The 25,313-nt window shown below is 39.2% G+C and overlaps 1 protein-coding gene and 1 long non-coding RNA gene across 2 annotated transcripts in view; one reads left to right on the top strand and one right to left on the bottom strand.

Moving 5' to 3' along the window:
- sdk1a (sidekick cell adhesion molecule 1a) overlaps positions 1–25,313 on the bottom strand; it is a 681,074-nt gene that overhangs the window by 555,814 nt on the left and 99,947 nt on the right. The gene's annotated exons all lie outside the window — the stretch shown is intronic.
- On the top strand, positions 18,270–21,214 carry LOC138747495 (uncharacterized). The gene is made up of 2 exons (XR_011347519.1): positions 18,270–18,363; positions 20,764–21,214. It is a non-coding gene; the product is annotated as an uncharacterized lncRNA (long non-coding RNA).

Below are 25,313 nucleotides of genomic sequence, written 5' to 3'. Positions count from 1 at the left end.
AAAACACGTCGGATCATCGTAAGTAAATTCAAATTTAAGGAGGAATAACGAAGATGAACAGGTACATTTTGATTGTATTTTCTACAAAAGATGTTTAATTAATAAACTAAGGATATAAAACCAAAAATATATATATTTATTTATTTCCGCGTCTGTGGCATGCGTGCGCGCGCACACAAAACCCATTAACTTTTAAAAGCGAGGTTGCAAAAAATCCGGATTCTTGAGTGGTCTGGATTTTTGGACTTTTACTGTAGTTTACTCAACGGCATCTCTTTAGCAACAACGAGAATGAGTGGTATTGAGGTCCTCACCTTCCATCCATCTTTGCATGTCAGATGTGTCCACCTCGTTAAAGACACAAAATAATTGTTCAATGTCTTAGCCATTTCCCAATGCGAATTCCTCTTCTCTTCTTCCAAGGGACTCGCGTTCACTTTCAGTTTTATAAAATTATAAAAGCTGTTGTGCTAATTTACTTTCATGATCCATCTTTCCTTTTTTCGTAATTCTTTGTTGCTTAATACCTCATATCCTCCAATCCAGGCAGCATCCTGGTAAATCTCTTCTGTACCCTTTCCATAGCTTCTGTATCCTAACCAAAGTTTTATATAGCAGCCACACAACTTCCTTTCTCCTGTACTTGATGTTCCACACAAAGCAAGAATGCTGTATATTTTCAATAGCACCAGCTCTACTTATTTGGGCATCTTCAGGGAGCAATGGATGTAACCTCACAATCCTTCTGCAGATCAATACAACAGAGCTCTGCCATTAATTACATACATTCCCTTCACATTTGTCCTGACTAAACTTCATCTACTATTTCTTTGCCTGTTTCTGTCCGTGATCAAAATCACACTACAAGCTTTGATTGCTCTCTACACTTAGTGCCACCTGCAAACATATTAACCCACCCACTAACTTTTTTCAGCCAAGTCAAAACAGAGGTTGGATCTTTAAAGTATCAGTTATATCCTGTTGTGAACAGCATCTGCGTTGTTAAAAGTCAATGCATTTGTTTAATTACAGCAGGGAGGCTACATGTGTATAATTGTTCTTGAAATGACAAAGAATTGCTGGAGGTTCTCAGCAGGTCAGACAGCATCCAGGGATAGAAAATAGTCAGCCAACGTTTTGGGTCTGGACCCTTTATCAAAACTGGAGAGAAGGGGAAAAGAAGCTGGTGGGATCAGGGTGTCTCGAGGTGAGAAGAAGGCACGAGAGATGGTAAGGCAGGAAGTAGGCAAAACAAAAAAAAACGGAGAGCGGAATTTTTTAAAAAAATACAGGAGAATCAGATTCTACCCACAAGCTTTCAATTTTAATGCACTGATATTGCAAGAGGCAATCTTAAGTTTTGGTGTCAAAGGGTGGAATATAAGCAGTATTATTCTTATTGGTTCTGAATGCCTCTTTGAATTCAGAAACAAACCTACAGATGCATTGCAACGGAGTTTAAGGAAACTGCCAAGAGGTCCAAAATTACTTAAATTTCAGTAAAAGCCCAAGTGTCCAGCACCTCCAAGGATTGCTAGCTGCCGGATATGTGAATTTTCCAGTTGATTGCGATTCACTCCGGCAATGCCCAACAAATACACCAGCATTAAGAATAAATAGTTTAAAAGAAAAAAACAGTGCAGAATGCAATTTGGGGATGGGGGGGGAGGAGGAAATCAGTATAATAGTCCTTAATTATGTAAAGTTCACCTTAATCAAATAATTCCTGTAACTTACAAAATTTGAATTTTAATTCGAACCCTGGTCGCTGGAGCTGTAACAACACGCCGTTAACCGCTACGCGAAAAATGCAATCATGAACTCCGCCTCCCCCATTTTTCCAGATAAAGCATTACGAATCTACTTAATACACCAATAAAGATAAGATTCTTAGGAGGCCTCCTTATTTATTTATCCTTCTATTTATTGCCTCACTTTTTAACGGTTGCTTGAATTCTGGGTAATGTGGATTTTATTTATAAACACAAAAAAGTTAAATTAACAACAAAATAAATAGATAAGTTCATGGAAGCAGACAAAAAAAACGTGTCACACAAATTCTTGTGACAGCAAAAATAGAAGCTGAAATAAAACTTGGTTTTAGTGAATACAACATTAATTAGATTCAATCACTGTACAGTTCAAACATATTGCTGATCTATATCCCTTTACAGTGGAGGAAGTTATGTTTGAAATGCACTGGCCACACCCGAGCATGCATCTCAAGATCAGCAGGCAATTTAGGATCCCAATTCCACACATCATCAGAAAATATGAAGAGGAGTTAAGAAATTTAGAAATGGCCAAGTTAAAATCAATGACTGAGAAATAATCACAGACTAAGTAACCCCAAGAGATAACCCATTAATCATCCCAGAAATCAATTCATTCATTCCTCCGCTACTGCTCAGAGCAAATGTCGAACAGACTATCTGCAAAATGGACTGCACCTATGTTACTCCAAACTCTTAACCTCTAGCACCAAGGAGCAGGGATGCTCCTCGCCAAGATGCACACCATCCTGATTTAGAAATATGTCACCATTGTGAATAAACCCTTTTCTAACCTTGTGAATGGAAGGATGTTTATTGATGAAGGAGCATTGAATGTTCCTTCTCAAAGTACACATCCATCATCAAACTCCCAACCCAACAGACTGTGGGTTGGGAGCTTGATGCCACCAGGATGTCAACAGCAGTTTAAGAAAGTGACCCCCTCCCACCTATAATATATAGAAATATATTATAATGACTTTATTGTTGCTGATCTATTCTCAAAGCCTCTCCACCATCTTGGTGATCAAGTCTTGTTGTGCAGAAGTATTCACCCTTCAGGGCAGAAGAGTCCTTTTGATCAATGCACAGAATTCACCAGCATGTTCGCTGAGGTATGAAACAAGGACTCTCAGAATTTAAAAAAAAGTTTACTCAATGGCATGCCTCCAATCTATAAACTGTTTGTGAGAAGGAAAAATAGCAAAGTCGTGGGCACGATGCCGCTCCCAATGTCCTAAGTCACATCGCAACCAGACGTAGGTATGTCCTGTCAGTCTTTCATTATCTTTGGACCAATACCTGGAAGCTTGTAACGCACTAGGATGAGACTAAGTTACCAAATTACTGACATGTTGCTTCAAATTGAAGACGCACCAGAACCTCTCTCAATATTCTCACAGACAATATGGGCAGATTTCCCAGTTTGCCCATGTCACAAAAAACCTCTTTAATCTTTGCTTTGAAAATAGCGTGTAATAGTAGTGGTGAGAATGTCGGCAGCTGGTAGCATGGTTTTAGTAAGTCTGGGTGTTCATCTCCTCTCCTTTGTTTATCAGATGAGCTTTTGAGGTTTAGTGTTCAGTGAAGTTTTTAGATATAATAAATGCATGTTAAATAGAAATATCCCCCACAAAGGAACTGATTCAACCTGCATCATATGGTAATTTAACTGTAACCTCTGAATAATGTTTCTTTGATGAACGGTACACACGTTTCCACAAAAATTTCTTTGATCTTAAATTGAAAGCTTTTATTTAGAGTTATTTTTTCACAATGCTTTCTACTCTCTCTTCCAAAGTCTTAATTTAGTGATCTATCACAGTAATAGGCCCTTCTGGCTCACAAGCCCGTGACTAAATCACCTTCTAATGCCATACATCTTTGAAAAGTGGGAGGAAACCGGAGCCCCCCCCCCACCCCTGGAGGAACTCCATGTAGACATGGGGAGAATGTACGAACTCCTTACAGACAGTGCCAGATTTGAACCCAAGTCACTGGTGTTGTAATATCACCGCGCTAACCTTTACATTAACTGTGCCACCTAGGTGTACGACTTCATCAATATCGGGTATCACCCAGCCTCTTGACAAAATGATCATCATTTATCTGTAAACTTTGTCATTACAATATTAAAGTCAGCTTTGACCTTGCTCTAATCATATTTCTCAAAAATATAAGTTGCAATCACCAGATAAAAAAATGAGCTCTTGCCACTTTGTCTCCACCCACTAAACGAAACATAGAGCCAAATGCAAGGAGCTTGAAATCATTTTTGTCAGTTCTGGATCAGGAGGTAAATATTGGCACATTTCTGGCCAACAAGATGCATGCGTTTAAATGGATAAACTCCACGAGTCACTGGAAGTAACATATGCATTTGTTCCATGATACTATCTCCACAAAACCTTCCAAATTCATTGCAAACATGCACCAACCAACATCAGCATCCTCTCCCATTCCAACATCAGTATTCAGTCAGCTACGCTGTGCAGGCCACATCATTCGTGGGAAGGCACAAGACTCAAAGCACTCTGTTCAAAGCGGTGTCAGGGGAGAACATTAGGGTAGCAGTAGTGTTAGATCCTCATATTGAAACTCAATACAAAATTGTGAGATAGACCTACAACAGTGGCAGTCTTGGACGGACCAAAAAGACCAACTATGTGAATACCCAACAGCCACCATCTTAAAAAGTGAATTTCACTGAAAGTACTGAGTGCTAAGGACATCAATCATATTTGTTTTCACCTGACAAAGAAATCTCAAAACAATTTTTTTAAATTATTTATAACTGCAAATAATTATATTAATTGCATCAAAGCATATTCCAACTTTAACACTGAATTCAAATCACAATGAGTACATAATTGTTAATATTGTCTTTTTTTCTTTCCTTCCTTTATCACACATCAAAATGTGTGTGCGTGTGTGTGTGTGTGTGTGTGTGTACACAGACAACTATATGGAAATATTTATTTACCCCTCGTGGTCCAGAGCTGATAAAGATCATTTAAAACAGTTATACTATATCTGTGTGTGTGTGTGTGTGTGTGTTTGTGTATATATATATATATATATATATATATATACACACACACAGCAGATATATATATATATATGTTTATTTATTAACCATGCAGTCACACACACGCATCATATACACACACACTACTTCCAGTAAAATACTGTTCCAGTGGGATTTGAAACATGACATGTTCTATTTCACAGAAAACATTAATTTATTTGTTAGAAATCACTTCCTATTGCAAGAAAAAAAATCTTACTGGAATCACTCACTTGAGTTGTAAATAGTCCTTGCAACAAAATGGTCATTCATTAATTAAACAGTGCCAACTGGAGAAAGGAGATGTCTATTCTAAACCTATTGATTACATCCATTCATTTTCTGGAAAGTATCAGTAGCTACTTGACTCCCACTTCTTTGCTCTTCTTGTAGAATGTTCTTGTAGACTGTTGAATTTCTCTGTTTGCAAAACAGCAGGCATTCTTCGTATATATGCCTTGTGGAGAAACTAATGGCCTCCCTGCCTGTCTGAAATATTGTGGATCACAAGTGCTCATTTGTCCTCCCTGTCTGAAACTTATTCGAAAGTCACATCACCTGTCAATCAAGGTTGGACTCCGGCCACCTATTAGTACACACCTTGCCACTGGCTAATTTAAATCACCTCGGGTCACTATAGGCTGGATACCCAGACTGGAACTGTATAAAACATATTCTTTCGCTCTGCCTTGTGGTCCAAGCCCGGGACATCACTCCATGCCAAGTCGCTACTGTCGACATCACTGGAAGTGTCGTGGGTAAGATGAGCGCTGCACTGAAGCTGAGCCATAGTGCTGAGATACATCAGTACTTGCAGAGAGCTGCACCCCCATTGTGTGTGTGTGTGTGTGAAAGTCCCTGTCTGCAGAGTGTGTATTTAAGAGTGTGAGCGTGTTGAGTGAAGATGGGCACTGGTATTGGAGCCCAAACTAGGTCTGATATGAATGTCTATATCATTGTTTAAGTAATATAATAATCGAGTACCATTTGACGTGCACCTGTTTGTCTCCTGTGTGTTAACTAAAGTCATGTGTGATTGTAACACTATTGTCCAGACTTGTCCCACTGTGAACCCATTGAACCTGATATTCTTCCCAACATGACAGTTCCACAAACATGAAAAAGGCATTCACATTGCTTACATTTTATTTGCTTATAGACTGCATATGCATGAATATAAAGTTCTACATCACACTTGTATGACCAAATGAAAATCTTAACTGAAGTTGTACTTGTTGTTAATGAATAAAATGAGCATTGATTTGCTTTCAGAAACTCCCAAAGATACAGAAACTTTACTAATTACTTGTTAGCAAAATTCAGCAAACAACATTTAAAAATGGAGCCTTGACATCATCATGAATAAATTTCTGAAAGGCATGAGTTGAGTGTCATCTTTCAATATTTTTGTCTTGAATATTTAAAATCATTCAATGAGAAATGTGTGCCTCCCTACGATTCATTTCAAAAATTGTGTTGAGAGTAAATAACTAGAGCTGGCAAGAGAACATCCATTGACGCATTTTCCTTAACTTTTGAACAATACAAAACAGAAGACAAACTGATTTTAAAAATATCTAGAAGCGTAAAACATAAACCCAATGTGTTCAGGTGGAATGAAATATGGTTCTCAAAGATTAATTGTTGGATAAAAAGTTTGACAGTGGAGGGTCAAAAGTAGAGTTGCAGAATGAACACAGTGGCCGCCTGTGATATTTTATCAAAGGGCAATAAGCGAGGAAACACCAGGACACATACTTGGATGACTCTCAAAAAAAGATGTGCAATACACAAATAAATCATTCCTGGAGATTTTTTTGGGAATGTAACCCAATCAGTGGAGGAGTGGGCCTGGTCTGGACTATTTTTTCCTAAGAGAGAGTTTAAGAACAAGGATTAGTACTTAGAGGTGGAAAGAACTGACAAATATGATTGTGAATGACACTTTTTTAAATGTTACATTTTATTCTAATGTAGAGATCAAACTGTGCAATGAAGGAAAAGCAACCCTGAATATGGGAGGTGATAGTGCTTTCAATAGATTAAAGAAGGTGAATAAGGCTGCAATAATGCGATTAAGGGAGTGCTTGAAAAGAGGAGTTGATATCAGCTGTGAAATTGCAAGCAGAGAGGCCTTTCACAAGGTTGGCTTGCAAAAGCAATTTAATAGTTTTGTACTTAACTGTGACAGAATCATCAAATGGTTACAAACAGAAGGATCATCTCATGTATCTCCAGTACTAATTCCATCAACTCATCCTCCCACCCTTCCCCTGCCTTGCAAATGTATCTAATATTTAGCAGCATGTATTTATCCAATTGCGATTTGACACCCCGTCTTTACCACATCTGATGGAGCAATCCAGATTCCAGCCACACCCAGCTTTAAAAAAGTACTCCTTCATATCATTATTTGTACCTGTGACCTTTTCCCCTTGGCCCCTCCACAAAGGGAACAGCCGCCCACACCACTCATCATTTTATGTACTTGTAGAAAATTGTTCTCTTCTGCAAAGGAAACAGCCTGAGCTTCTCTATCCTTGTAATTGCTGCCTAGTCCAGGAACTATTCCCGTAAATCTTCCCTGACTCGATCCACTGCTTTCACATTCTTCCTGAAGTTATTAGACCAGAATTGAACACGATACTCCAGTCAAGGACAGTCCAGTGTTTTATGAAGGTTCATTCCAACTTTCATACTGTTTTTGTCAATGTCTCCATTGATAAAGCCCATATTCTTCAATGCCTCATGAATCAATTTCTCAACCTGCCCTGTCAATTTCAATTAATTTTGTTCACACATATCAGAGCCCTCTGCACCTGGGCCTTTTAGAACTGCAATCTTCACCCTATATTGTTTCTGTGTTCTTCCTTTCTCAGATTTCTCCATGTTCCCCATTCCACCTGTCTATCATCTGCCATCCATCATATCTATAAGTAAGGATCTTATTACATTCCCCCACCAGAGAGCAATCTGCCGCAAGGTGATACAGTCAGGATTCTATCTGTCCTGATGCTCACACTATTGCATCTGATAATATAGGATTGATTATTGTGTATCCTAATTTTCACTTCATAAGGGAGCCCTATACTCTGTCAACTGTCATATACTCTGTCATATTATCTCCGTTGTGATTCTATATTATTCCAAGGAAGGTGTCTGAGGTTGGGTAGTAATTCTCCAAATGCCCCTCCTCTTGAGTGTCAAAATGTTCTAGCAATCCAGCCTTTGAGCTAAAAAAAAATAAATCCACTACATACAATATGTAAGATCAGTCTCAGTACTCCCAAGTGCCCACATTCTACATTCCTGGTGTCCAATTTGCTTTACTATCACTTAGTTTATTTTACTTGTATTTCACTTTATAATCTGTTCAAGGTTTTCAATTAAATATTAAATTGGAGTAAACTCTAAAATACAGGACACCTTTTTTATTGAGCGAGCATATGTGAAGTAATACAATATGGGATGTCAATTACGAACAGGACAATACTATAAATGCCAGGGACCTCAGGAGAGTGATGTACAGATGGACCTTGTGGTACAAGATCACAAGTCCTTGAAAACTACAATCCAGAAGAACAGGGCAGTGAAGGTGGCAACTGACATGTTTCATTACTTGAGGCATTGAGTTCAAGAGTTGGGATGTTAGTTGCACAAAACTTTGATCACACTCCACTTGTAGTATTGTCTACAGTTCTGATTGACACATTACAGGAAGGATACGATTGCATGAAAAAGAGTGCAAGAGAGATTCACCAAGAAGTTGCCAGGAATGGAAGGCTTCACTGATAAGAATAGATTGGATCGGTTGGTTTATTTGCATTGGAATATAGAAGGCTGAGAGGTGAACTTAGAGAGGATTATAAAATCATGAGAACCATTCTGAAAATTATGAGAATTATATCAGTGAAAAAGTCAAAATCTTTATCCTTGGGTGGAAGTCTCTAAAACTGGAGGCCATTGGTTTCAATTGAGAGTGGAGAAATTTAAGAGATTTGAGGGGCAAATTTTCAAACAAGTGGTGATGTTTTTCCGTAATGAGCTGCTAGTGGAAGTTTTAAAGGCAGATAAATTAGCAAATTAGAAATTAAAGTTGCACTCCCAAGTCCAGGTCATCCAAAAAAAATCAACACCAAACCCCAGGGAACACCATTACTTCTCTTCCTCCAATTGTCAATTATTTGGCCAACTCCATAGCTACTCACTCTTAAGCCATTTTTGCCAATTTGCTGATGAACTTTGATAACTTTGCTGGCACCTTATTAAAAGTCTCAAAGTCCATATGCACCAGATAAAATGCATTACCCTCAGCAATTTTATCCAGGACTCAGCAAAGAAAAATCTATGAAATTGTTCAAACACAATTTGCCCTTCTCAAATTTGTGCTGACTTGCCTTAATTCAACCATATTCCTCCAAGGAATCATTTTGATGGCCCTGGATCAATGTCTTAACCACCAGGATTAAAATGACATGCAGTCGTTGCTTTCCTCCAAGTCCTTGCATAGGTTATCATTTGAATTTGAAAACAGCCCAAGGGAGGATTGCTTCCATAGTGATCAGAAAGGAAGTTTGCAGCAGTATTGTATTGGTCCAATGATGTGGAATTAATTAATGCTTTGTTACCAAGGTGGGGGTGGGGTTCAACATGAATAACAAGGGAATATCTGAGCAATACTGAGGGGAAAGTTAGGGTGCCCTTACTTCATAAATTTGTGAAGCTTGTAAGAATTGAGGTCAAGAGGCTTTATTTTAAAACTTTGCCAAGTAACTTCGGTGAATGTCAGAAAGGTTAGTAGGTTTATCACCAACAGAATTTCAAGCTCAAGAAATATTTTTGTCACTGACAGTTTATGAGGAGGATGATGGCTGGACAGAGATTCAGAGACTTCCCTCACCCCTCCCCCACTCCTCCCCCCCCCCCCCCCCCCCCACCCACCATACAGGAGCCACAAGAAACTCGTGTTGGAATATGGAGGAAAAAAAACACAAACTGCTGGAGCCAAGCAATATTAATGAGGGGATAGAAATTTATGATGTAGAATCTTAGCCTGAAACATGAACAACTTAATCCCCACTTTAGATGCTGTTCGACCTAATGAATTCCTCAGGCATTTTACATTTAGAATTTAGACATACAGCACCGTAAAAGGTCCTTCTGTTCCACCAGCCTGTGTCACCCAAATATCCCACAGGATTTGAAGGTTTTGTGGGAAGAAACTGGAGTACCTGGAGGAAACCCAAGCAGACGCGAGGAGAACGCACAAACTCCCGAGAGACTGCACAAGATTCGAACCCGGCTTACTGGCACTGAAATAGCATTGCACTAACCGCTTCGCCAACTGTAGTTGGTTTTTTTTCTCCAAAAGTTTGTACAGAAATATATTTCAGATAACCTGACAGTTTAGAGAATGATCTCGTTACCTTTGGAACATGTTTACCGATGGAAATGGCTCCTCCATCAACTTCTGCTGCAGGTCACCTTCAATTCATGCTTACTATATCACTTAAAGATTGAACACAACTGGTGTCTGCTGGTACATCTACTCCTTCACTTACCCTGCTCAGTTTAAAAAAAAGGGCCACACAGCGATGCATCCAATTCAACACCACTGCCATACGAGTGCTTGCCAAGCGCTTCAATGTCTGTCACACTCAGTCAATTCCATTCTATCATTTACTGAACATTGTTAAATCCATGCATCAATTCACTTACTTTTGTGTGTTATTCTGACCATGATATAGGTCCTGAGCACTTTATCTTTTCAGTTTTGTACTTCAGCTCCAATTCATTTTTATTCAGCATGAATCTCTCCACTCAAATTAAATGTCAATGTGTAAATAATGCAAATCAGAAGAACACTGTTCAGTTGTAATTGAGTCAATGCAGTATATTTTTCTTTCTTCTTTGGCTTGGCTTCGCGGATGAAGATTTATGGAGGGGGTAAATGTCCACGTCAGCTGCAGGCTCATTTGTGGCTGACAAGTCCGATGCGGGACAGGCAGACAAGGTTGCAGCGGCTGCAGGGGAAAATTGGTGGGTTGGGGTTGGGTGTTGGGTTTTTCCTCCTTTGCCTTTTGTCAGTGAGGTGGGCTCTGCGGTCTTCTTCAAAGGAGGTTGCTGCCCGCCAAACTGTGAGGCGCCAAGATGCACGGTTTAAGGCGTTATCAGCCCACTGGCGGTGGTCAATGTGGCAGGCACCAAGAGATTTCTTTAGGCAGTCCTTGTACCTTTTCTTTGGTGCACCTCTGTCACGGTGGCCAGTGGAGAGCTCGCCATATAACACGATCTTGGGAAGGCGATGGTCCTCCATTCTGGAGACGTGACCCACCCAGCGCAGCTGGATCTTCAGCAGCGTGGACTCGATGCTGTCGACCTCTGCCATCTCGAGTACTTCGACGTTAGGGATGAAAGCGCTCCAATGAATGTTGAGGATGGAGCGGAGACAACGCTGGTGGAAGCGTTCTAAGAGCCGTAGGTGATGCCAGTAGAGGACCCATGATTTGGAGCCGAACAGGAGTGTGGGTATGACATCGGCTCTGTATATGCTTATCTTTGTGAGGTTTTTCAGTTGGTTGTTTATCCAGACTCTTTTGTGTAGGCGCTATTTGCCTTGGCGAGTCTGTTGTCTATCTCATTGTCGATCCTTGCATCTGATGAAATGGTGCAGCCGAGATAGGTAAACTGGTTGACTGTTTTGAGTTTTGTGTGCCCGATGGAGATGTGGGGTTGCTGGTAGTCACGGTGGGGAGCTGGCTGATGGAGGACCTCAGTTTTCTTCAGACTGACTTCCAGGCCAAACATTTTGGCAGTTTCCGCAAAACAGGACGTCAAGTGCTGAAGAGCTGGCTCTGAATGGGCAACTAAAGCGGCATCGTCTGCAAAGAGTAGTTCACGGACAAGTTTCTCTTGTGTCTTGGTGTGAGCTTGCAGGTGCCTCAGATTGAAGAGACTGCCATCCGTGCGGTACCGGATGTAAACAGCGTCTTCATTATTGAGGTCTTATCACAATTAGGAATTTACAGCACACAAATTCATCCTTCAGTTGTGACAATGATCTAAAAAGTACCTACATGAGCCTTGAGTAATGATATTTTAAAGGTATTTATCAGTTTACACTGGGCACTTTGTCTTCATTTATTAATCAAGTTATCAGGGCATTCACTGCAAATACAATAGCAAGTTACCTCCACAAAGCTGAGTCCTGACATGCATTATTCCTGGAAAAATTAAGATGGCGCATACTTATTATTGCTAAATTGTTATCTTCAACGTCTCACTCTGGCAGGGCGTAGTACCCAACTGTTTCAAACAGGTATCAATCGTATCAGGATTCATTTCTCATCAATGCATGTGACTATTAATTTTCTTTATCCTCGATATTCCAAATATTCTTCTTCACAGCTTCATCTCCGTTGCTTGTCAAATATTTCCACGTCCCTACGTGCAGGTCTACATCAAAATTCAAGGTTAACCATCACTTCATAAATCCTTGATCTTGTTCTCCGTAAAATATCATTAACCTTACAAACTTTGCTTAATCTTCCAGAACCTCAAAAGCACATCTAATATTTCAGAATAGATTCTTTTTAACTCTTAGCTTTGGATATTGAACCACTATGGTTCAACTGAATGCCAGTAGCAAGATGCAACTACAATGCAAGCCCATCTCTCTTCTTCTGTTCTCTTTCAATCAAGTACAACCAATAATTCAAATCTCATCCATATCAGTGTAGAGCTCGTCGAAAGAATCAAAGACTTGTTGATCCAAACCAAGGCTTTTATTAGCAAAAGACAGGAGCTCTTCACAGGTGGCCGACCAGTCCGGAATGATCCGACCTGGCTAGGGACAAAACCCTTTAAGGCCCAAACAGTAGGCGTGGCTTAGCTCTCAGCCAATCGCTGTAAGCACAGTCTAGATACTGTAACTATATACACTATATACATTGGTGATAGATCTGTACTATCACAATCAGTCATTTTTTTTGTTCTCATGGCAACTAGACTATTGGTTACCACAGGACCACCTCCATTTTCCACTTCACCAATTCTGTTGCATCCTAGTTATTTGGAATGAACCAATCAGCTACAGATAAGAGTAGAATAGATCACTTCTTCCAAATTCTGCACATAATACCTTTATGAAGGATTCAAGCCTAAAACATTGGTTATGAAATAACTTGATGAAGGGCTCAAACCCAAAATGTTAGTTATGTACTTTTATCTTTGTTAATATAAAGTACACGGTTTGGCCTGGTGAGTTTCTCCAGCATTGTGTTTTTAATTCAACCACGGTGTTTGCAGACATTCGTGTTTTCCTTCATTCTACACTTAGTTCTGCTGACCACACTTGGTTATTTCTCCACTTTAATAAAGCTTCCATTTGTCTCTTATTATCATTAAAAACCCTTGAACATGTCCAAGATTGAGCCCATCGATTTAAATCTCACTGCAACTATTCATTCTCTTGTTGTTTCCAATTTATTTAACCTCTGAAACCCTGGATCTGAACAAAGCAACCTAACTTCAGAATTTATTCGCGAATCAGAGAAAATGTTACATTTGGGCCGAGTATTAAAAATCTGTGACCAATTAATCAACGGATTCACTGATATCTTCAACATCTCACTCTGGCAGGGCGTAGTACCCAACTGTTTCAAACAGGTATCAATCGTATCAGTGCCCAAGAAGTATGTGGTAACCTGCCTAAATGACCATCAGCCAGTGGCACTTACAACGACAGAGTTGGTTTTGAATGACTGGTGTTGAAGCATATCAGCTCCTGTCTGAGCGGCAACATGAATCTGTTCTAATTCACCCATCGTAACAGTAGGTCTACAGCTGATGCCATCTCAATGGCTCTACACAAAGCCCTGGAATACCTGGATGGCAAAGATGCATACATTAATATGCTCCTTAGTGACTACAGTTCCACATTTAACACCAAATGATAGAGGAATAAATCCCCTCAAAACTCCAAGACCTGGGACTGAACACCCTTACTAATCACAAGGATGATAAATGCAATTCAGAAAGAGCTGGACAAATTAACATACAATCAGAAAGAAATCATTGATAGTTTTAAATGGATCCTTGATTTCCTCACCTACAGACCACAATTTGTGAGGATTGGCAAGAGCATCTCCTCCACAACCTCCATCAGTACCAGGGCACCATGAGGCTGGGTTCTTAACCCTCTGGTCTACTTGCTTTACACCTATCACTGTGTGGAGAGGGTGAGCAAATTTTAGTTCAGAGGATCTTTCCTGGACCCAGAACAGTAATGGCATCGTGAAGAAAGCACGATAGAGACTCTACTTCCTTAGGACTTTGCAGAGGTTTGGTATGACATCGGAAACCCTGGCAAATTTCTACAGATGTGATGTAAAGTGTGCTGATCGGCTGCATCATGGTCTGGTATACCCCTGAGCGTAAAGCCCTGCAAAAGGTAGTGGACTCAGCTCAGGACATCACAAGCAAAACCCTCCCTACCATCAAGAACATCTACAGCAGTGGTTCTCAACCTTTTTCTTTCCATTCACATACCACTTTAAGTATTCCCTCTGCCATAAATGCTCTGTGATTAGTAAGGAATTGCTTAAGATGGTATGTGAGTGGAAAGAAAAAGTTTTTAAACCACTATTTTAATTGTACCTAATTGACTCATTTTGTGCATGGTTTCAGAGCTCCAAAAGAAATGGGCCAAAGACAATTTTTCTTAAGCAGTGATCCTCAACCTTCCCTTCCTATTCACATACCACCGTAAACAATTCCTTACTAATCACAAGGATGATAAATGCAATTCAGAAAGAGCTGGACAAATTAACATACAATCAGAAAGAAATCATTGATAGTTTTAAACAATATCATACAAAGCTTTATAAGTCAGACTTGAGAGGGGACTCTACTGAAATAGATTAATTTCTCTCTGTGACTGAACTGCCAAAATTGGAAGACAGATCAGATGAAATTAGATGCCCCCTTCATTAGAGAAGAGGTTGAAAAATATTTGCATACATTACAAACAAATAAGTCACCCAGAGAGGATGGCTTCCCCATTCAAGTTTTATAGACAATTTAAAGATCTGTTGATACCTCTCATTATGGAGGTATTGGATTGGGCAACTAAGACTCTTCCGGAATCCTTCTCAACAGCTATCATTACAGTACTACCAAAAATAAACCAGAAACCTACAAAAATTGTTTTCATCCAGACCTATCTCCTTGTTAAAAGTTGATTACAAAATTTTAGTAAAAGCACTAGCCAATGGACTAGAGGAATATCTATCGAAACTGATAAATTCAGACCCGGTAGACTTAGTTAAAAAAAGACAAGCTGCAGATAACATGAGCAGACTATTTAATATAATTCATTTGGCCAAGTCTAAAGAAAATCTGAATAATTGTATTGTTAGATGCAGAAAAGGCATTCAATCGACTGGAGTGACCATTCTTAGCACTTTGGAATGGGCCAAATATTTACTGATTGGATTAAAAACTCTATCATAAACCACAAGCCAAAATTATAACTAATGGCCAAATGTCATCAATGTTTCCTTTGAGTAGGTCCAGAAGATAGGGGTGCCCACTGTCTCCAGGCCTCTTTGTCTTGGTGATCGAACCATTAGCAGAAATTATAAGGAGAGATCCAGAAATAAAGGGATTTAGAGTAGGCCAGAAAGAACATAAAATTAATTTATTTACAGATAATGTCCTGCTATACTCATCAGATCCAGCTGAGTTTTTGATCAAACTACAGACCACACTGTAAAAAATATGAGAGTTTCAGGAAATAAAATTAATTGGGAAAAAAGTGAAATTGTGACATTAACACATTTTGACTAGGAAAGATATCGAAAAGGAAGCCAGTTTAAACGGAAATTGGATGGAATTAAATATTTAGTAAAAAATGTTGGTAATCATCTTCAAAATTTATATAAACTTAACTATCACCCCTTGCTTTGAAAGAAAGAGGAGGATTTACAAAGATGGCAAGACCTGCCTTTTACCTTAATTGGAAGGGTTAATTGTGTGAAAATAGCCAATTTCTTTCCCTGAAAACTTTTTAAAAGATATTTAATGGTCATATAAGATCATTTCTTTGGAATAGCAGAGTGCCTAGGATTCCAATAGAAAAATTGATGTGGGAATATAGGCTGGTAGGATTAGATCACCAGATTTTTTTAAATATTATTTAGCAGCCCAGGTGAGGTTCCTCTCATTCTTTTTGAAAGAGGGGAATTCTCCATCATGGATCTAAATGAGACTACATACAATGAGAGCGAGTACATTAAAGGATTTCATTTATAAATGGAATGTCAAATTAATAACAAAAAAACAGATAACCCCATTCTAGTCCACAGGATTAAAATATGGCATGAGAGTATTGGGGAAAAAAGAGTGGATATCACCAAAAGCACCATTGTGCCAAAACAAATTATTGCCCATTAATAGAATTTTAAATATTCAGCATGAGAAAGGAATTAAATATAATGAAGACTACTTTGAAGAAGGGCTACTGATGGTCCTTTGAACTATTAAAACAGAAATAAAATCTGTCAAATGGAACCTCTACTGCTTTCTTTATTTGAGGTACTTCTTGCGAGAGAAATGATGTCCCACAATGGCTCCACCCTCAAGTAACGAAGTAGAGGGGATGCTTTGACTGGGAAATGCACCTAAATTTTTAACTGTGGTGCATTCTGCTCTCCAAAGGGAAAGTATTAAGCGAGGTCTACAAAGGCCGAGGGAGAGGTGGGAGTCGGATATAGGTGTTGCCAGAGCAATGCTGGTCTGACTGGTATTTGGACAGTATGACATCAACAATTAACGCAAGATATGGATTTGTTCACAATAATTTTTTTTTACATCAATTATATCTCACACCACCTAAATTCCATAAATCAAAATCTGAAATATGCTTTAGATGTGGCATCAAAAATTGAACTTTTATACATTCTACATGGTCGTGTGTGAAGGCAAGACCATTCTGGCATGGTAGCGCTGAAACACTAACAAGAACAACAGGGGTGCCCTTCACATGTGACCCAGAGTTGTATCTTCTGGCAACTTTATGGACACGAGCAACAAACTAACTAAATTTAAAAACTGTTGTTTTAAGGTAGCCCTAGCTGTGGCCAAGAAGTGTATAGCAATTACTTGGAAGTCCGACTCTCCCCAACCTATTGCTCGATGGGCCGGAGAGATGTGTAGTTGTATACCCATGCAGAAAATCACTTATAACTTAAAAAATAAATATGACACTTTCATTAAGATATTGCAACCATACTTAGATTATTTCGGGGTCCAATTGTAAACCTGACCTTTCAAAGTATGTAAAGATGTGATATCCCAGAAAAAAAGAATTATGAAAGAAATGAGAGCTCCGACAGTACGAAAAGTTATATTATATTGGGAAATGGGGGTGGGGGGCGGGAAAAAGGGTGAACTTTTTCTGTTTCCTTTTTTTGTAAATATTTAATATATATTTTACAAATATAAAAGTTTAAAGACTATGAATATATTTATGGAAAAAATGAAAAAATACAGTATTTTAAAAAAACGATAGTATTACGAGGTCCTGTTTTATTTAGTGTGTCTGTTACTTTAAGGGTTAATACAGGGTGAAAACATTCACAGTTGTAGTGAGACTGGATGGCACCATCATGTACAAACTATAAACAAAATTAATGCTCTGAAGGAAGAGAGAGAACAATGGTTGTTTATCCAGGAAAGCAGGTGGGGGAGAGGTATGTGAGATGACCAGCCATCTGATGAACACAGAGGGTGGAGTAACTTTGTGTGAAATGGACAATTCAGCTGATGCTCTGTCAGGGGAATCATTGAACCACCGTGACCAAAGATAAGGTCACTTTGCTTGACCCATATCTGGATTTTGAAAGCAGAAGAATTGCTGCTTCAGATCGTGACCAAAGTAATGGTCATTTCGACTGACTCCTGCCTGGGGTTTGGAAGTCACTAGTTTCATTTCCCCACACAAGGAAAGGGGATTTGTGACAACCATTCACCCGAAAGGATTTCTCCACAAGGTTTCGTTAGTTTTCAGTAGTCCAGTCACTCAGCCTCTTCCACCTCCTTTGTAATTACTTCTGGGCATCAGTTTGAAAGTCTGCGTTTTAACTATGGACTTTTAAAAATGAAATTTGGAATGACTTTCCAGAATTATACCAAAGCTGTAATGGTTTGGGTATTGCACGCATGCACATATTGGGGTTAAGCTTAGATCATTTATTATATTTTTAGTAGTTATTAATATATTGATTTAAAAGAAAAACAATAACAGTCTCTTTGTGAATTTCTATTGCTGCTGGTTCAGCCAGCCGAGTGCTTTGGTCATGTTTTGCTCATAGCAGCTGTTTGAATATATTTGTGTGAAACAGCAATGACATCACACAGGATGAATGAAGAGCTGGTTGATGCCCCTCTCTAAGTGTCTCCTTATCCCTGCTTAGTAAGAGTCACCCCGGTCAGGGGCTTTATCTGTAAACTTGGGGGAGAGAGGTAATTATTTATAATGTTATTCATCTTTCAGGTGACTCTGTGGAGGGGGAGGAACCTGCAGATGCAGCAACGGTTAAGTGTTTTCAAAGAATGTGACTGAAAATAAAGTGAAATGCTTTTTGATTTAGATATTCATGTAAATGAAGTTTGTTCAGTGCAAGTATAGTATAGTACTTTTGTCTTTTGAACTGTTTATTCTTAATGCAGATGTATTAGGCATTGTAAGAGCAAGTCTCAAGCAAATGGAAAACTCACTTTCTGGCATCTACTAATCCCCACAGGTGCCGGATACCAGGGGTTTTACTGTATTATGTTTGATACAAGAATAGAAAATCCTGGCAATACTCATCCACGTCTGTGGGAAGGAAAACACAATTAGCATTTCACAATTAAGGAACATAAGTGGCGTCGCCCTGTTGAGCCTTTCAAGCACTTTTGATTTTTATCTTTGATTTCCATCATCTGCAATTTTTTTTGTCTTTATTTCCTTGTTTATTATGTTTCATAGGTTTTCATAAACATTCTCCAAGAACCTCACAAACCGTTAACATCCTTGTAAATAATAAGCTCCAAAAGTCTGTTCTTGCTGTTCACACCATTTCTGCAATGACTGTTTTAGTCCTTTGACTACCACACCTATTTAAAGAAAGGAGGACCAATCCAAACAACTAATTATCCTCCAAGCTGTCTCATTTCACTCATCACCGGCCAAGTGATCAAAATGTATCACTGGCAGTGCTATAAAACAGCCTTTATTCACATCCAACCTCTCATTAATGCTCATGTTTAGGATTAGGCCACTCAGCTTCACACCTCGTTAACACCTTAGTACAATTTATGGACCAAAATTATGGACTCGAGTAAAGGCTCTCAGGTATCTAACAGAAGGATCAATTTTAAAAATGTAATTTTAACATTTCAAGATTTAAAATCTACCACCTTCTTTCCACTTCACTGTTCGTTTTTGAACTTGCCGCACTAATTAAGTAACTGACAATAACCACTCGGATTTTGAAACATAATGACTTTAAATATTTGACATTCTGTTCAAATGTAATTTAGATCATGTACTTCAATTGACAATGTCATGGCAATTATTATTCTTACAATAAATGTAATAATGTGTTCTCTCACTATATTGAAAATAGGGAGGTGCTCCATTAAACTAATGTCTTGAATACTTACGGGCTCTTATTTCCAATACTTATTTTGATTCCCATATCTCAGCTTTTCTTTCTCCTACCCTGCCATTTCTTGCACCCAGTTTCTCCCTCTTAGTAGGGTAAGGGTTAGGTTCAGCTCCTCTCACAAGTTGGCAGAGTTGCTTCACAGGTGCTTCCACTCTACCATTGTTGACTGCGCCTCAAACAAGAATAAAGTGATGCATTCAGGAAGGTAAAGAGCAAAATAAGCAGTCAGTGGCAGGGGCCTTAGGAGCATTGATGAATAGAGCCATCTTGGGGTGCAAGGCTACAGGTCCTTGAGAGTGGCAAGTAGGTAAGGTGTCAAAGATGGCATACAGCATACTTGCATTCATCAGTTGGGGAAGTCGTGCTGCAGGCTGTAATCTAAATGTGATCAACCCACACTAGTTTATTGCATACAGATCTGTTTGCCAAACTAGGAGAATATAGAGATTTTGGAGTGGGTGCAGAATAGGTTCACCAGGGTGTTGCCTGGATTCGCTGTGAGGAGAGTTGGGCAAAGTTGCATTGTTTTCTCTACAGCAGAGGCTGAGAAAGACGAAAGAAGTAAATAAAATTACAAGAGGCACAGAGGGTGGATGGCCAGAGTCATTTTGCTAAAACAGAAGTATCAAATACGAAAGGGGCTAGGCTAAAGTTGGGAATGGGAGGGGAAGTTTAACCCTTTGGACTCCATCATATCTTTAACCATATTCCAAACAGGGTCCATGGGTAAACTACAGTACAAACACTTGTATGAACGAGCAGGTGGTTGGGTACAAAACCAGTCCTGGAAAATGCAGACATGGAGTACATGAGCTTGTTGGTCGTCCCTGAAAATAGGAACATGGAGTCCAAAGGCTTAAAGGAGATGTGCAAGGCATATTTTATTTTTACACATAATCTTAGGTGCCTGGAATGCATTGCCAGAGGAGGTGACAGAAGCAGACAGGGAATCGAGTGATGTGGAATATGTGCAGGCAGAGGGGATTAACTTAAATGGGCATCACCGTCAGCATCCATGTGGAGTTCTACACAAACCTCCCCACAACTTAAAACTAACTTGTTTTCTCTCCTCCATTCTGACAAAGAGACTTTGGCCTGACAGGCTGTTTCTTTTCCCATGATTGCTAATTGACCCACTGTGAGTTGCCAACATCATCTTATTTTATTTCAGACTTCTGACATTTGTATTTTTATTTTAAATTTTCACCAGGTATTGTTAGAAAGTCAGGATGGGCAAAAGCAGCAAGAGCACAATTCATCTTTCCAAGCTTTAGACAAGCAATAAACATGATCTTAATCCATTACCTTGAACCTGAAGAAGGTAACCCTAGGATCTCACTTATGGTCAGAAGTTATGATCGTTCAGTTTTAAACTCTGTACTTCTGAGAGCAGGAGCAAAAGGAAATGAAACAATCTCTGGAATTTAAAAGCAAACAGTGGAATAATTTCAAGTCAGTGCAACAGGCTATGAAATTCAGAAGAAAGAAGTAAAATTGATATGGGCAAAGCTCTTGCCTTCCCATTTTGCATGTCAGAATTCACGTCACAACAGAACTCAAACCAGAAAATGAAAAAAAAAAGCAGGATTTAGAAAAGGGACATCAACTCCCTGGAGAGGGGAGGGGATTGTTTACCCAAATAAAAATGTTCTTGGAAACAATTATTTTCCATTTTCTTCAAAAATACTTGTGTGCAATTGAATGAATCTGAACTTCCCAGTCACTGAGGTTGGGATTATTTTAATATCAGTCCTGCTGCAGAGGTTCTTTATTTCAATAAATTATACATGGGAACAAACTGCATTTTACATAGAACTGGCTGAATGCCAAAGGGAAGTTAAACAAGGTTTAATAATAGTTGAAACTTTCATTCTCCAAATTCGTGCACGTCTTGAATGGCGAGATAATAAAGGAAGATCACAGGAGTCCGCATGTAACGTACCTGAATGAGTTACAGACTGTTACAAAAAAACTCCACCTGCAGGCACAAAATGACAAACTTTCAGGTAACGATTTGTTCAAATCATCTTGTGAATAAAGTGCATATTTGCCTAATTCTCATTTTCATATCAGTACTATTTTAGAATCGTTTAAATTGTTGTCATTAACAATAGTTAAGCAGGAAAATAGAGACTGGTGTCAAGAAAATTGAGACAACGTACCACCTAGGTGGTCTTGATCGGTAAACATGCAGCAAGACAAATCTCCAACACAATATGGACATGAAAATCAACAGGCCAAAACCAACAGAGTGCAAAAATAATACCTACAACTTTCTGTCAACAAGAACTTTTGGAGAACGGAGCATTTTACTCAGCAAGTGATTTGGCACAGTATCCATTCCTGGAACTGCTTCATGAAAGCAGTTACATGCATGAATGCAGCAGTCATTTAGTGTGAAGCAAATACAAGATGAATGCATTGGTTTTTTTTTGGTGTTTGTTGAGTGTGAAATGTTGGCCGGAAAACTTTCTTCTCTGATGATCTTTAACACTCACACGAATAAACTAATGGAAAACTGGACCAATATCTCATTCAAAGAGCAGCATCTCCAACTCACTGCGGAGGAGGGTGTGCGTCTGTGTGGGGGGGGAAGAGGACTGTAGTCTGCATTACAAAGTGCAGCTTTAAACAGCAATCGCCGACCAATTCAGAAAAGCTGAGCCAAATGCAAATTCAAAATAGTTACATTCTGCTGCCTTAGCTCAGTACCATTCTGTACCCTTGCATTCTTTTACTAATTTGAGCTGTCTCACTGGTCTGCACACAAAACAACATCTATCACTGCATTGTTAGTACATGTAACATTAAGCTTGAACTTGATTGCTGGAATCAAGTCCAAACAGCTGGGCCAGCATGTCTTGTCCATGCATCAGGTATTTCTAGTCAAGTATACAAAGGACATGCACCTCAAGGGCAACAAGTTGAATTATATATTTGGTAACAAAATTAAAAACCACATGCTAATAAGATATCATCCATTACGTCCATATGTGGAATATTAAAAACTGGGATTATGATTCAAGCATACCCATACACAGTCACTGTCCCACCACTACATCATAAAGAAATAGATTCAAATCTCATTCCAGTGCCTTAAATCAGCCATTCTCAACAGGGGGCAAATAGCCCACCGCATATTTAAGGGGGGGAGGGGGCACAAACTAATATCATAAGATATTTTTATGTAGTCAGTCGGAGAAAAGGGTGGTTAAGAAGGCGTATGGTCTGCTGGCCTTCATAAATCATAGTATAGAGTATAGGAGCTGGGAGGTGATGCTGCAGCTGTTTAAGGCATTGGTGAGGCCAGGTTTGGAGTACGGTGCTCAGTTCTGGTCTCCAAGTTATCGAAAGGATATAGATAAGGTGGAGAGGGTGCAGAGAAGGTTTACAAGGATGTTGCCTGGCTTACAGCATCTGGATTACAGGGAGAGATTAAGGAGACTGGGACTTTATTCATTGGAACGTAGCCGACTGAGAGGGGACGATAGAGGTATTTAAAATTATGAAAAGAATAGATAGACTAGACATAAACAGACTTTTTCCCCTGAGGGCAGGGGAGGTTGGAACAAGAGGCCATGAGTTAAGGGTAAGGGAGCAGTACTTTAGGAGAAATATTAGAGGTTGTTTTTTCACTCAGCGAGTGGTGGCAGAATGGAATGAACTTCTGAATGAGATAGTTGCGTCAGGGTCCCTTCTGTCATTTAAGAGAAGGTTGGATGTGCACATGGAGGTGAGGGGGTTGGAAGGTTATTGGTGGTGAGTGGGAAGTTTGAGCTAGTGGAGTTGTTCTAGTGAACCGGTGCGGACTTGAAAGGCCGACATGGCCTGTTTCTGCTTCGTAAATAGTTATATGGTTATAAGTACGGAAGAAACCAACTAAACAACCGCTTCATCGGGGATGGAGCCCATAAACTTTGAGCAAAGTCCCAAGGGGGCCAAAGCCGAAACAAAAAGGTGAGAATGGCTGCCTCAAACAAATACCATCGACAATCCAGTGTTATATTGCAAGAAATATCATTCAACTTCAATGCTAAGAGAGTTCTCAACTTATGTGAAGAGCCTTAGAGGAGCTCTTACACTACCCCAGCTAATCACCATCTTTCAAACAATAATCATGCTTAAAAACTATATCATGGACAATAAAATTTTCAGGGCACTCCTAATTTTGTGAAGGTCTCAGGATGAACCACAGTAAAAGTAGATCAAATAACACTTTTGATTAACTTTTTTAGGTCAACGACCTTTCAGAAACCTTCCACAGATCTGTTCTGTTTCTTCTGTTTATTATTCCTGAATTTTTGCTTCTCTTTCAGATTGGCAACATCTACAATATTTCACCATTGTATACAACTCTGAGCCCTATCCCTCGCTATTTTCAGTAGTTAATGAAAGAATGCCATTGTGAAATTCACACCTTTTTGGGCCAACTAATTTTTCATGGCAGTTTAGCTGTGCACCATCTTCTTCAACCCACCAGAAGTACAACAGTCACACATATGCTAGACAATCAGAAAATCTGTAGTGTAATGGATAAATATTGGGAGAATTTGGTAAAATTAGAGTAGGTTACATACATACACACATTTTAAAACAGATCTTGTTTGAAATAGTGAAGAATTCATATTCAGTAAACTTTATAGAAACAATGGAGAATGCTATGCACATTTCACAAATAGGTGCTAATTGAAATGAGGTCATGAAATGAATAGACATTGTTTGGATTGGAGACAGTGGAGACAGGCTGGCTGGTTGAATAACTACAAGGCTTCTGTCCTTTTTACAAAGTGTTCATAGAAAGGTCACACCTGGGTTTTGTTTACCTAAGACAACAGCTTGTCCAAGAAGGAGAACTCCATGGTTTGCTGAAGAAGGTGGGGGGTTTTTGCAAGTGAGAGAGTCACATGGGCTTTCTAGTCGTTGGCAGTTGGAGAGAGAGAGAGAGAGAGAGAGGAGACAAGCTCAACAAGCTTTCTCAGCCAGTGTATGTGTGACACTGAGAGACTGAACAATCACGGCTGAAATAAGCCAGGAAAAGCTGGTTGGAAACAGAAAGCTCCAGAGTGACAGATGGCTGGAAGTGCTATCTGTCTGATGTTTCTCTTGGAATAAGCAGAACAGAAAAGAACTCTGTGTAGCCTGAAAGAAAGGTTATCATCTGGAGAATCCTGATGGAACAAGTTTCATCAGCGAGACATTGAGGTGACTAATGGTGGTACATCAGTTGTGGAAATCCTGGAACAACAAATCTCTCTCTGCAAACCCTACAAGAACCTTCCTGAGCAGTAAACATTTACCTTTCGAGCACCAAAGCCTGGTGAACTTTATACATGTTAAATTCTGTGCACAGTATAAGAATTGCCTGCATCCAAAGAACTTGGAAGAAGGAGAAGTGAGACTGAACTGTAAACCAAAGAACTTTTCTTAAATTTACACACACATCATATACATGCGCTTAGAATTAGAAGGGGGTTAATGCAGGTTAGTTAAGTAAATAGAGTTAAGTTAAAGTTTCATTCTATTTTCATGTTTAAAGTTAATTAAAAATAACTTTTATTTAAATAACCATTTGCCGTAGTGAATATCTATGGCTGCTGGGTTTTGGTATCCTTTGGGCTTGTAACGGTAGCAACTACATGCCTCACTGAGGTTACGAGATAGCTCTTAACCTTCACACAGCTTAGATGTCAATAATGACTCAACTCAACAGCATAATTATTACATTACTTACAATTTTTAAAAAAAAGTCACTGACATTTA

This window comes from Narcine bancroftii, chromosome 12 (genome assembly GCF_036971445.1).
Source record: "Narcine bancroftii isolate sNarBan1 chromosome 12, sNarBan1.hap1, whole genome shotgun sequence".
Lineage (NCBI taxonomy): Eukaryota > Metazoa > Chordata > Chondrichthyes > Torpediniformes > Narcinidae > Narcine > Narcine bancroftii.
This window is presented reverse-complemented; position numbering and strand designations above follow the sequence as displayed.